This window comes from Sinocyclocheilus rhinocerous, unplaced genomic scaffold, assembly GCF_001515625.1.
Source record: "Sinocyclocheilus rhinocerous isolate Xijiao unplaced genomic scaffold, SAMN03320098_v1.1 scaffold3096, whole genome shotgun sequence".
NCBI lineage: Eukaryota > Metazoa > Chordata > Actinopteri > Cypriniformes > Cyprinidae > Sinocyclocheilus > Sinocyclocheilus rhinocerous.
Genome location: NW_015645082.1, coordinates 2,126 through 14,635, shown reverse-complemented (window position 1 = coordinate 14,635; position 12,510 = coordinate 2,126). Strand labels below are relative to the sequence as shown.

The 12,510-nt window shown below is 39.5% G+C and overlaps 2 long non-coding RNA genes across 4 annotated transcripts; both read right to left on the bottom strand.

The window, feature by feature from the left end:
• Positions 1–3,045: 3,045 nt before the first annotated feature.
• LOC107705649 (uncharacterized) lies at positions 3,046–11,754 on the bottom strand. 2 transcript variants are annotated; one of them, XR_001636085.1, is made up of 4 exons: positions 11,702–11,754; positions 4,069–4,110; positions 3,896–3,969; positions 3,046–3,112 (listed from the first exon to the last, which is right to left on the bottom strand). It is a non-coding gene; the product is annotated as an uncharacterized LOC107705649 (long non-coding RNA). The 2 variants fall into 2 exon arrangements; XR_001636084.1 differs by having other exon boundaries at positions 3,053–3,154.
• On the bottom strand, positions 6,436–8,120 carry LOC107705650 (uncharacterized). Of its 2 annotated transcripts, none has more exons than XR_001636086.1 (3): positions 8,043–8,120; positions 7,766–7,887; positions 6,436–6,592 (listed from the first exon to the last, which is right to left on the bottom strand). It is a non-coding gene; the product is annotated as an uncharacterized LOC107705650 (long non-coding RNA). The 2 variants fall into 2 exon arrangements; XR_001636087.1 differs by having other exon boundaries at positions 6,436–6,511.
• Positions 11,755–12,510: the final 756 nt, after the last annotated feature.

Genomic DNA, 12,510 nt, shown 5'->3' with positions numbered 1-12,510 from the left:
AAAAAAAAAAAAAAAAAAAAAAAAGTACAGTCAGCAGGGATCAGATCAGAAAAAGGAGATCACCAAACTTTATCCAGGATTCCATGATAAACATAAAATCCAGCTTGTGAGATGAGTTAAAATCATGTAAGAAGGTCTTCTTCACCAAGGAACGGGCATTTAATAATGCCATCTTCGGTGAAATAATATCAGGGGACAAGGACGCTCTTTTCAGCGAGCGCAGATTTCCGTGAGTTACTCCCCGTCGTCGGGAGCCGAGGCTGATTCGGTGGAGACCGGCACGAGAACCAGGACTCGGGTGCAAGGGAAGGACAGGACGAAGCCAAATCCAGCGGGCGCCAGGCAGCAGAGCCGCCGCAAAACGACCCGTGGGAAGGATCAGAGAGAAAGCCAGCCCGCAGATGAGCATTAAGCTTCACGATGTATCCTCCGCGTTTGCCTCATTTCCTCCTTCGCTTTCTCTGCAGGATGCCGAGGGGCCACCGGCGGATACAATCCGGGATAGCCGCCTGTAACGACTCATCCTATTGCCAAAGGAGCAGTCCACATCCAGAGTGTAAGAGTTGGTGAATGTGTCTGCAACCGAGTTGCGGATGTCCAAGAGTGCTTGACGGTCATAGATTAAAAGCGTGTAGCAGTTTAAAGACGGAGCAGACAACCAGACAAGCAAACACGAGAGCAACAGACAGCATGCCGAATTCACAGGCACCACGTTGATCCTCCAATGTGAAAATGTGAATAATTTTAACAAAATAAGAGAGATCAATGTGACTTCAAACAGGGGAGGGGGAGGAAAACCCCATCTAGAAAAGGGGTCCAAAGAGCACAAAAGATAAGGGGAAAAGAAAAAAGGCATAATACAGGGACAACAGCATAAAGCATAAGATGGGACTCTAGAGCCATAAAGTAAAACAAGCATTTTTGAATATTGAAAGTGATTTTATGTTTATGCAAGTATATTTCAAGTTATACTGCATCACATGACTTGGTCAATTTCATGTTTAGAACAGTCATTAGGGTTTAATATGGTCCTTAAAACCATATTTAATTTGAAGCTTGGAAAAGTGTAAAATAGTTCAAGTTTGATTTCTGTTGTAACCTGACATTGTTACACTGCCATTTGCCATCGAAAGATTTTACATTGGAATTGCATGTGTAAACTGGATTGCCAGGTTTGATGCTACCTTTACATTTTTTTTTAGTAAAGAGGATTTACAATGATGAAAGACCACATAACGGCACATGAAAGCCAAAAGTCAAGCGCGAATTACCCATTCAGATAGGATTTAAACTCATCAGTTTGAAACAGGACTCAAGGTAAATGTTTAACTTTTAAACTAGTTTTTAAAATTACTACATGGACAAAGCAAAAGATTCTGCTGACTCAAATTGGCCACAAGAGAGGGCAGTCAAGTGGATGTATGCATTTTACCCTTCTACGGTCTAAAGGGCTAAAAATTTTAAATTCCTTTGGAAAGCTGATATTCTTGTGATACGAAAGCTGCAAACCATTTTACTAAAAACACAGCAGGTACAAGCAGTGTCTTTGTCAGCCATTGTGTTCTCCAGCAAATAGCTCCCAGCTATAGTCATCTGCAGACCTCTCTGTGCCACCAATATTATGGACTACGGTCAATGCTCGATTCACACACTATAAATCCAACACAAACATTATCAATTTTATTTGTTGTAGCCTTGTTGCTTACATCATATCAATGTCTGGCCGGGCATTTTACCCTTCTACGGTCTAAAGGGCTAAAAATTTTAAATTCCTTTGGAAAGCTGATATTCTTGTGATACGAAAGCTGCAAACCATTTTACTAAAAACACAGCAGGTACAAGCAGTGTCTTTGTCAGCCATTGTGTTCTCCAGCAAATAGCTCCCAGCTATAGTCATCTGCAAGCATTGTTTAAAAAAAAAAAAACCTAAATGTTTTCCTTTTTCAGTGTTCTAATACTCAATAAATTGTATTACTCAATACCAGTAAGACTTGCATTGATTCTGAGGTTTGGTCTGTTTAGGAACAATATAGCTAATTAAAGCATAATGATATCTGAATATAATAGCAAAGACCCCAAAAGGTAGGTTAATGTAGATAGTTAAGTTTTTAATCAGTACCAAGTTTATGGAACAGAAGCTTCTTTTTATTACAAAAATAAAGGACCCAGGAAAATGTTTACATAGAACATGTGACATGTGGCCAAGTATGGTTACCCATACTAGGAATTAACCCATCCTCAGCGCACACACACAGCAGTGAACACACACACACACACACACACAGTGAACACGCACCCGGAGCAGTGGGCAGCCATTTATGCTGCGGCGCCCGGGGAGCAGTTGGGGGTTCGGTGCCTTGCTCAAGGGCACCTCAGTCGTGGTATTGAAGGTGGGAGAGAGCGCTGTACATTCACTCCCCCACCTACAAACCCTGCCCGTACGAGACTCAAACCCACAACCTTTGGGTTACAAGTCCGACTCTAATCATTAGGCCACTACTTCCCCTCGACTGCAGTCAGTTTTGCTGCGGTCTCTTCAAATCACCTTCAATAATCACAGTCTGACTGTGTTTGCACCCTGCTACAGCCCATTAGTAGATTTTCTTTGATTTAATATTGTGTTTTTGTATAATTACCCTCAACCATTTGTCCATTAACAATCATCAAAAAACAAACCTATAATTTTGTGCTCTTAGGGACCCCCTAGTGGCCACAAGCAGATGCTTAGTTTTGCGCCAAAGCAGCTGTAATTTTGTGTGAAGTTGAAACCATTATAAATTACGACAGATTACTAAACTATCAGATGACCCAAACGACTTGGAGCCTCTGACTACAAATCATCTGCTGATGAAATAACCAGCAATCAAGCCACGTGTTATTCAAGGAACAGGACAGCAGCACATCCAACGCCAAATCCCAGCTCACCTAGAAGACATAGTACATGTTAAGTTGACGTTAGGTTGATGTTAACCTCATCAACATCAAAACTAGACTGTTGCATATACAACATATTTTTAGGTATTACTGAAGAAATGAAAATGAAAACTGCGGTTTGTGTCCTCTGGTTTGACTGACCAGGGCTTGAACAAAGACGTGTAGAGTGGGGTAACATCTGGAATAAAGCCAACATTAGGACTCTGGAATTGCCAGACAGCTGTGACTAGGAAAGGGGGGGAGGGGGTCTACATGATTGCCTGCATGTACAGAAGAAATAATCCAGAGGACAAACAGCACTGTGCCTAAAGAGCATTAATATTAGTGTAGACCAGGGACTACAATATTGTGCCTTTTCTGCACCCTTGTTCCAAGAACATTTGCTGGTAGACGGTCAGGTCTTCACAGAGGTTTGGTCAACAAAAGGAGAACTTCACATGACATGCCGAGGACTTCTGGATTAGTTTTAATGCTGTAAGGGAACAAGTCAAAGTAAGAACACCACAAGAAGGTCACAGAACATGTCTGCATTACAAGTAATTAAAGCGAGTTTTTGGGAAAACTTGCTGGTTTTGATGTGGACTCTGGGACGAACTGCAGATGTGCCAGCATGTCCTGTGGTAGAATTCAGTTCGGTCAAGCCAAAGGTGAGCAGAGAGTGGCTTCAGGGCTATGGCTGTGCCAGACAGCAGTAAAAACAAAAAGATATGGTGATGTGCACAGAAAAACAGTACATGGAAGGAGGCGGGGGAGGGGGTGCTGGTACCTTATCTACAGGTTTGTGTTGGCAGGCTTTGGCCTTCATAAGAGTCAAGAGCACATTTAAAAAAAAAAACAATAAAAATTCTGCACGCTAATCAGCAGGTGAACGCTACAAACCCCATGGTTACCATCTAAAACTTTGACGTTTTGCAATAGTCAAACAAAGCTCACATTGAAAGTGCAAGCTGTAATTTCTTACCTTCAGATGGTCAACCAGATACTGCTGGGCTTGGATTAAAGTGCTTTTACTTGCATCAGGGCTTCTTGAAGAAACTGGGAAAATAAAGAGATAGAAACTCATAACTTGTCAGAAATGCAATTTGATGGGTTGCAGTTGGTAGCAATGATCCAAATGAACTATTCTGCCTTCACCTTAAAGCAGTTGACCCAGTAATGAGACCAATATGCCAGATGCTGTAAACATACAAGGGACACAGGTTAGTCTTCAGTTGAAGAGGGACTTCTCATCTAGGCAGCTCCTGGAGAATGTTCCTATGCCCTTGTCAGTACCTAATTGTAACAATTAAAATAACTAATTTTAAAGAAATACTGAGGGTTGTGTAAATGAGGTACAACTGCAAGTTGTAGCATTTAGCCATTTAAAAAGGTCAAACAAGGCTAGAAGGGCTTAGAACTCTTGCATGAGCCACATCAACGTGGACGGCAGCCAACGAGTGGACATAAATCCTTAAAAGGAGAACAGTGCATCCAGCTCCATGGTGTCCCGCTTACCTAGGAGAAAAACAAAAATGTAGTATTTGCCATTGCATGAGATTCAAGACTGTTGTACAGAAGGGTATTTTCCAAGTTTTAACAAGCACATCTCCCTCCAAGCTTTGAAGTTGATAGAGGGTGGCATCACTTTGTCCCCCAAATAACAGTCAATCACTACACCAGAGCAACTTGTCAGAAATGCAACTTGATGGGTTGCAGTTGGTAGCGATGATCCAAATGAACCATTCTGCCTTCATTTTCAAGTAACAAAATATTGAGGCTTCGGTATAAATGAGGTACAACAGAGTTGTAGCATTTAGCCATTTAAGGTCAAACAAGGCTAGAAGGGCTTAGAACTCTTGCATGAGCCACATCAACGTGGACGGCAGCCAACGAGTGGACATAAATCCTTAAAAGGAGAACAGTGCATCCAGCTCCATGGTGTCCCGCTTACCTAGGAGAAAAACAAAAATGTAGTATTTGCCATTGCATGAGATTCAAGACTGTTGTACAGAAGAGTATTTTCCAAGTTTTAACAAGCACATCTCCCTCAAAGCTTTGAAGTTGATAGAGGGTGGCACCACTTTGTCCCTTGTTCAAATCTAGAGCCCAAGTCAAAGCCCAAGATAAGCAGAGTATAGCTACAGACTTCTGAAAACGGTTTCATTACCAACGGTTCACCCAAAAATGACTCCCTTACTCCTTGTGAAGTTGTCCAAATTGTTTGGGCTTCTTCTGAACACAAGATATTTTGAACAATCACTTTAACAGTGCAACAGATTAACCAGCTTTATAGTTCTTCCTTGTCCACATTGCTAAAAAGACTTACAGCTGCTTACAGATATCTGTACTCCTAAGTTTGGGGTGCACCTATACATCTGATGTCTTAAGTGGCAGTGAATACATCCAAACAGGCAACTGACCACCTTCTGTTTGCCTCTTACAAGTCTCCTTTCAAAGTAATACTCGTAGTATAGGAGCAGAGGTGGCACTGAACCAATATGCACACTGAAGACCAGGAGTCAAAGTTGAGTTTCAATCGGAGTTCAGTGAACAAAAGTTCTCCACATTTCTAAAGGCCAAAAAGAATTAGAAGCTCCAGCTTCGATCCAACTTAGAAACAAGTACTTTTAGGTATAAGCAGGGGTTGGGTGGTAGGGGAAAAATAAAATTACCCACCACATACACGCGTCACTATGAAAAGTTCTGACACCGTAGCAGTACAGAGTTCTGGCAACATCTGAAGACTGTATTTAGTTTAGAGACCATGCGTTACAGAAAACATACCTTAAAAGACCCAGTTAGATTACATTTCCACACCAGACATTATTTATTATTATTATTATTATTATTATTATTATTATAAGCAAACAGCAGTTTTACAACTTTTTCAGCATCTACAGATTTAAATCTGCAAGCTCTTTAGAAGTTAGTTATTGCAGGTCACAGGTTTGTCAAATCCTCAGATTACTTAACTGGGTGTCTGTGGTCTCTCCTGGAGGCTTTTCAGGCATAAGAAATTTGCACAAATTTAACTTGATTGTAAACTCAGTGGATTAAAAAAAAATAAAAAATGCATATTGGTTTTCACTTACATGTACAAAATGCAAAAAGAAATGGGTGATTGTTGCGTGCATTGAGGTCCAGCAGGTTGTCTGGCTTGAGTCGCTGTAGAACTGAGCCGCCTGAGGTCAAAGACTAGAAGAACTTTGAGTTGTGAAGGGAGACTTACCAAGGGAAAGGGACTTACCAAGGGACTCAAGTCACCAATGGGCTGTCATAAAGACAGGATAGCAGCACGCTGATCTCGGTTGTTGCATTTTGAAGTTACAGCCAAAGACACGCAAACATCAGAGCTGTTCAAAAGGTTTTTTTTCTTTGTCTGTACAATAACTGAAACTCAAGATCTCAATCACTAAAACTACATGGACTTCCCATAGTCTCACATGCCTGTATGCATTTATAGCACACATACTCACGGTCCACAATGCCTGCGCTTAAGGTAACTCAGGTGGTTGAGGAGTGTGAAAGTCTATCGGAGCACAGAGGGAGTTGCGGTGTTGTGCAGATCTCCATGTCTCAGTCAAAACCAAATGTGGTGCTTTGTCTGAGTGGAAAGGTGAAGTCACCGTTAACAGCCAACCAGCAGCTGCACAGTTGGTCCATGGGTGCAGTTATACTTCTGCATTTGGTAAACAGGGATGTATTGAAGTCACATGGTCAGATAACATTCACCCTCATTGAAGAGCTTCAACAGATTTAAGGTGTTCTTCAGAAAGGAAACACTGCTTCCAAAGATACGTAGACTGGTTGACAAGAGACTTTACCTTGGTCCAAGGGTCAAGCATACCATTTGAGAGCAAGAGACTGGAGGGTGTTGCAGGAGTCGACCTGTTGGTGCAGGGCCAGACATGGTAAAGGAAGAAAAATTAAAATGGAGAAGCTACCAATACTTACAGCATCATCTCAGTAAGTGGTTAAATTGCACAGAACTTGCGAACTGCCACCAAGTCAAAAGAAGTGACCGCATCAAGAAATGCATTTTGGCATGATTAGGAAGTCATGGCATGATACTTAACCTGCCCAGTTGAGTGAGAAGTATGGGAGAAAAGTCCACGGAGGGCTAATACAGTTGCAGTGTTACCTAGAACCCAATATTTGTCAAAGCCTTAATGTTGCGTTGTCACTGACTGGCAGAGATAAAAAAGCAGGAATGAAGACAGATTTGTTGCTGGCTGCCCTACATGGTACTCAGTTTTTCACGCTCTTTTGGAATGTGACTGTAGACAAATGCTCTGTGATATCCATGCGGTCTTAGAGGCATTTAGACTAATAAACAGGAAATTAAAGAAACAGAAAAAGCAGGGTTAAGTCGCATTAGAGACACTTTAACTTTCTCTATAAATATATGAAAAAGCATAGACCATATAAATATATTAGACCACATAGACCACATGCCACTGACCATCCATGCTACTTAATCCTTTCAGCTTAAAATGGAGGGAAAAAAAAAAAAAAAAAAAAGACCAACTCACACCTAAACACTTAGTTGTACATGGTACATTCCAAATATAGTGGTGGCAGCACAGACAAAGCAATTTAATATCGACAGATGTCAGTATAGGGTCTAAAACCATGGACACATCAGTAAGATGTAAGAGTCATGCTGATGCTCACAGAGAAAAAAAAAAAAAAAAAGATTCACTTGATGAAGGCACCATAAGACATGTGAACCCAAAGGGTCATTGATGTACAACAAGTATAAGCCACAAAATTGTTATAACGGCAAGACACTTGAACAAGTTAACAGCAACAATCAATTTAGAACTGCCTACACTCTAGAAAACAGTTTCACCTTTTGGTGCATGGTTCCTCAGAAATTCAGATCTAATATCACAAATATCGAAATGTTTAACCTCACCAAATGCCACAGTGAAGTAAACTGTTTCTTATACAATGCCCAGGAAAGTGTAGGATCTGAAAGAGCAAAAACCAGAGCAGATTATGTGAAACCCAAGACGTTCATACACGACACATTGAAAGCATTAAACACTTAAGTGAATATACCACAGATGAAGAGGAAAAAAAAAAAATAAGAAAAGGCAAATAAAGACATAGGCTAAGCTTCTCACCTGATGGCATTTCTCTTGATGCAGTTCAGCTGTCACATTCAATCAGCTTCACATGCTTTCTTCCACCTTCAACAGGACCGTTAACAAACCAAAAAACAACTCCTGATTGGCTCATAACATTACTGGATATAGGTTCTCATTTATTTAAAAAAAATAAAATAAATCACCACATAAATGAATGTGGAAGAAAAGATCTTACCTTTCAATGATTAAAGCAGGTATACTTTCAAGCGTGACAATCTCTTTCAGCATCCTTACACCACAACTGCCATCTCATAAGTTAACATTTGTACGTCCATGAAACTGAAACAATAGAAACATTAAAGAGGTAGTTAATTGCGATTTCACTTTAACATTAGTTAGTGTAATGCTGCTGTTTGAGCATAAACAATATCTGCAAAGTTACGAAGCTGAAAGTTCAATGCAAACTGTGATATCGTCTTTTAAAATTCTGGCAGTTTAATGCCTACAAAAACAGCTGGTAGGGACAACGAGTTACTTCCCGGGTTCGTGACATCACAAACCCAGACAAACCCCGCCCCTGGGAACATGCAATGAAGGGGGTGAGGCCATGCTGCGCTGCTTTAGAGGAAGAGAAAACTAGGTGCACATAAAAATATATTCATATATGAATCGCGATTGTCTTCTAACGATTCTAATGGATTCACAAGTTTCAAAATCAATGTTCTAAAGCAGCGGTTCTTACTGTTCCTTGCATCCCCTGCTCTGCATCTCTCTCTCTCGCTCTCATTCAGCTCAGCTCCAACAATGAACTGTTCCAATTATACACTTATTTTCACATAGCTATGAGAAGCGTTAAACATGGACGCGTGTGCAGTTGCCGTACTGTATTAAAGCTTTAATCAGGATAAAACCGTATATTAAAAGCTAACATAAGCAGTAGCATTTACAAATAACAGCATATCTAAAAGTATGAGACAACAACAAAAAACATAGGCCTACCTTTAAAAGCCATGCTTGCACAGGTTCTGCACGACCCTCTTCAATAATATCCTCTGCTTCTCAATCGGGCTCAAACTGATAAGCGATATTAACGATGCCATTGTTTACAATACAACCGGAGCACATGCCACTGAGGTGAGGGGCGGGACGTTTAGACACACTAGAGGCGGTTTAGCAAATCACAACACACTGGGCTAGCTAACCATTCAGAGTCCAGCGCCCATTTCTGAGGGTGGGGCTTCATAAAAGCAGGAAATGATCAGCATGTTTAGAGGAGAAGGGACAGAGCGGTGTGGAATAAAGGTCAATTAAATGGAAAAATGCATTTAAAAAAAAAAAAAAAAAGCATTAACATGTTAGACTGCTCCCCATAAACCCAATCAAGCCTAGAAGAAAAAAAAAAAAAAAAAGCATTAACATGTTAGACTGCTCCCCATAAACCCAATCAAGCCTAGAAGAAAAAAAAAAAAAAAAAGTCAACCACCCTTTTAAGCAAACCAGTTTCTCTACAGATACTAATTTTAATGGAACTGATCTTGGTTGAGAGGAAAGTGCTGCTTTGCTCAGGTTAGACTTGACGGAGACCTCGATTTGACCAATGGACAGAGTGTGGTTACAGCTGGAATAAAATCAGCTTTGGGACTCTGAAACTGACATACAGATGAAAAAAAAAAAAAGTGGGTGAGCAACAAAGACATTTAAGCATAGTATTAATTAAATTAACTTTCCCCGCCAGCATTTTTTTTTTTTTTTTTAAGTTGCCAGCCACCGCTAGCGTTTTTGCTGATTTTTGCTAAAATTTCATGGCCCCCTGAATATTTTGTTGTATGAATATCTGATCATGCAATGTCAAAATAAAGATCAGACTCTCTACTTTCAAACAAAAGAAATCCTTTTTATTCTAGCTTCAAGCATTGTTTTATCAACATTTGAACATAGGTAGGTTTCATAAAAAAACAAAACAACATTGAGCAAAAAGCTGAGAAATTATCAATATTAACAAATACCAAAGCAAAGATTCAGCATTATTTTTCATATGCTTACATATGAGATCACTCGTTTCTGCGTCTTCCTCAACTGTTTTTGATCAGCACTTTCTATACTCATTCAGGAGATGCGTAATAGTGCCCCCTAGTGTATAACCATGAAAACACCGAAACCCAGAAAATTCTGGGTTTGGCAGGGAAGCGTTGTCTCATGAATAACAGAAAATTCAGTGTTTGGCAGGTATAGTGTTAAGCATAGAGATGAGCACATAAATCATTTAAAAAGAAAAAATGCCTCTCAACATCCTTGGTCAGCAACACAGACACACCTCATGTTAACTATTTTGACCAAAAAAAAAAAATTAAAACAAATTGTATCAAACAGACAAAAGTCAAGATGCACAGCAGACATGTTGGAGTGTGTTAATTAAAACTCAAACATACAGTCACAAGAGGTAAACTGACATTAACAAGCAGTTATCAATGCAGCCATGAATTAATTGCTGAAACTCTTTAGTGTTCACATTGCTAGACAGTTCTCTAATTTTTCTGTCACAAAGTTTGGGGCGCCCCATCTATCTGATATCGGAGCTTAGAGGGGTTGTAAGCTGTTGACCAAGTAAAGTGACCAATTTGCACACAATGCTGTAAATATTGTAAGGGAGGTTTAGTCAAATCTTTGGAGGACTCTGACCTAGGCAGGTGTTGATTCTCCTGGAAAGAGCTCCTTTGGCCAGAAGACAGAAAACACAGCATCTTTTACACTCAAGGTTATGTCAGGACCACATGAATAGAATGTTTTACATAAATGTTTTTAAAAACCAGACTTCAGGGACCATTAACAATTTGAGATGACAAAAAGGCACTGTCCTGCATATGATGCTATAGCATAACTTACACCAGTACACATTTACTCATGAATTCCAGTTTGTACAATCAGCACAACAAAATGGCACTTTACTCAGATTAAATCACATGTACAGCAAAGCTTTGCAACCACTGCGTTTGGTCGGCATCCACATTTAAAAACCATTATGATTCAGCACTGCACAGAACCAAATAAACATACACAAACTTTGTGTGGATGAATTTCTGGACATTACTCACCCAATTCCAGCAACAATGAAGCACTTGAAAAAGCAATTAACTATTAATCCTCAAGTTCACAGATCATTTGTGAACAAAATAAGAATTAAGTTGCTTCAGAACATGCCTGCATCGAGTCTTAAATGAAAAGCAGAAAAAAATACACTAGTGATAAACTAAAGAAACAGTTATGGTAATATATCTTCACAATACATGCTGAATACTCTCCTCTTGATGCAGCTCTTAACATTCGGGTCACACACTCAAACTGTGCATGCCTCCAACAGTGCTCATTAATAACTCCTGACTGATTTAAACTCAAACTTTCTACTAGTTAGATCACGGGTGGCCAACATCAGTCCCGAAGAACCACAGTCCTGCCTTGACAAAAACTCCCCTGCCTGTAGCTTTCTAGAAACCCCTAGACTTGATTAGCAGGTCCAGGTGTGTTTGATTAGGGTTGGATCTGAACTCTGCAGGACTGTGGCTCTTCAGCACCGATGTTGGCAACCCCTGGGTTACATGTTTTAGTACCATTAAAATTACAACTATACAGGCAGGGAAAATAATTACAAGAATAAAGTATAAGAGAAAAATAAATTATCACTAAAAAATATTTCTCACTCAGAATGATTTCAATCTCCAGCAAGTTACTCACTCTCCAACATCCATCTTACTGACAATCCTGTGAAATTTCAGCTTGTGAGCATTTATACTCATGGACACAACCATTTACAGAGATGCAAGTGACCAGGAATTGCATTCACTACATAACCAAATCTCAAGATTATAAAATTTCTGTACATGCATTAATCCAAAAATTATTATTTAAAAGCCATTAGTGCATTGTTCAAGTAATTAAATTTTAAATCAACAAAAATTCAATTTTATCCTCTAGTTTGGTTTCTCCCACATCCCATGATGCATCACAGCACAGATATAAAAGTTAATTTTAGAAATTTAAAAAATAATTTTTTTTTTTTTTTTTTTTCTCAAGTGTTTCCAGAAAGCTGTCAGATTGGGATCTCAAATGGACAGATTTTTTATTTATTTATTTATGACTTTCCAATGTGTTAAAAAAGCACTCTAGTAAGCTCAGATGTGACTGTACCAAGGATTATAGTTATGTTGAAGTTGGAATGTGGAAAGAGACACAATTTGCATAAAAAGGTAGGATAGATTAAATATTACATATATATACAACAGCTCTTTCTAGTCCTTGAATCTGATTGGCTGAGAGGTCTTTCCAACCATGAGATATTCACCAATATCGCTACAGGAACCGTTTCACTGTTTGTATCACTATGCTTGCAGTATTTCTCACAGAGAGTGTCATGGTGGATGCAGAAACCTGGGTCATGGAATGTAGTTTTAAAAGTTTTTAGGCAAAAATGTAGTTGTTTAGACTTCAAAAAATGCAGCTTTTCAATACA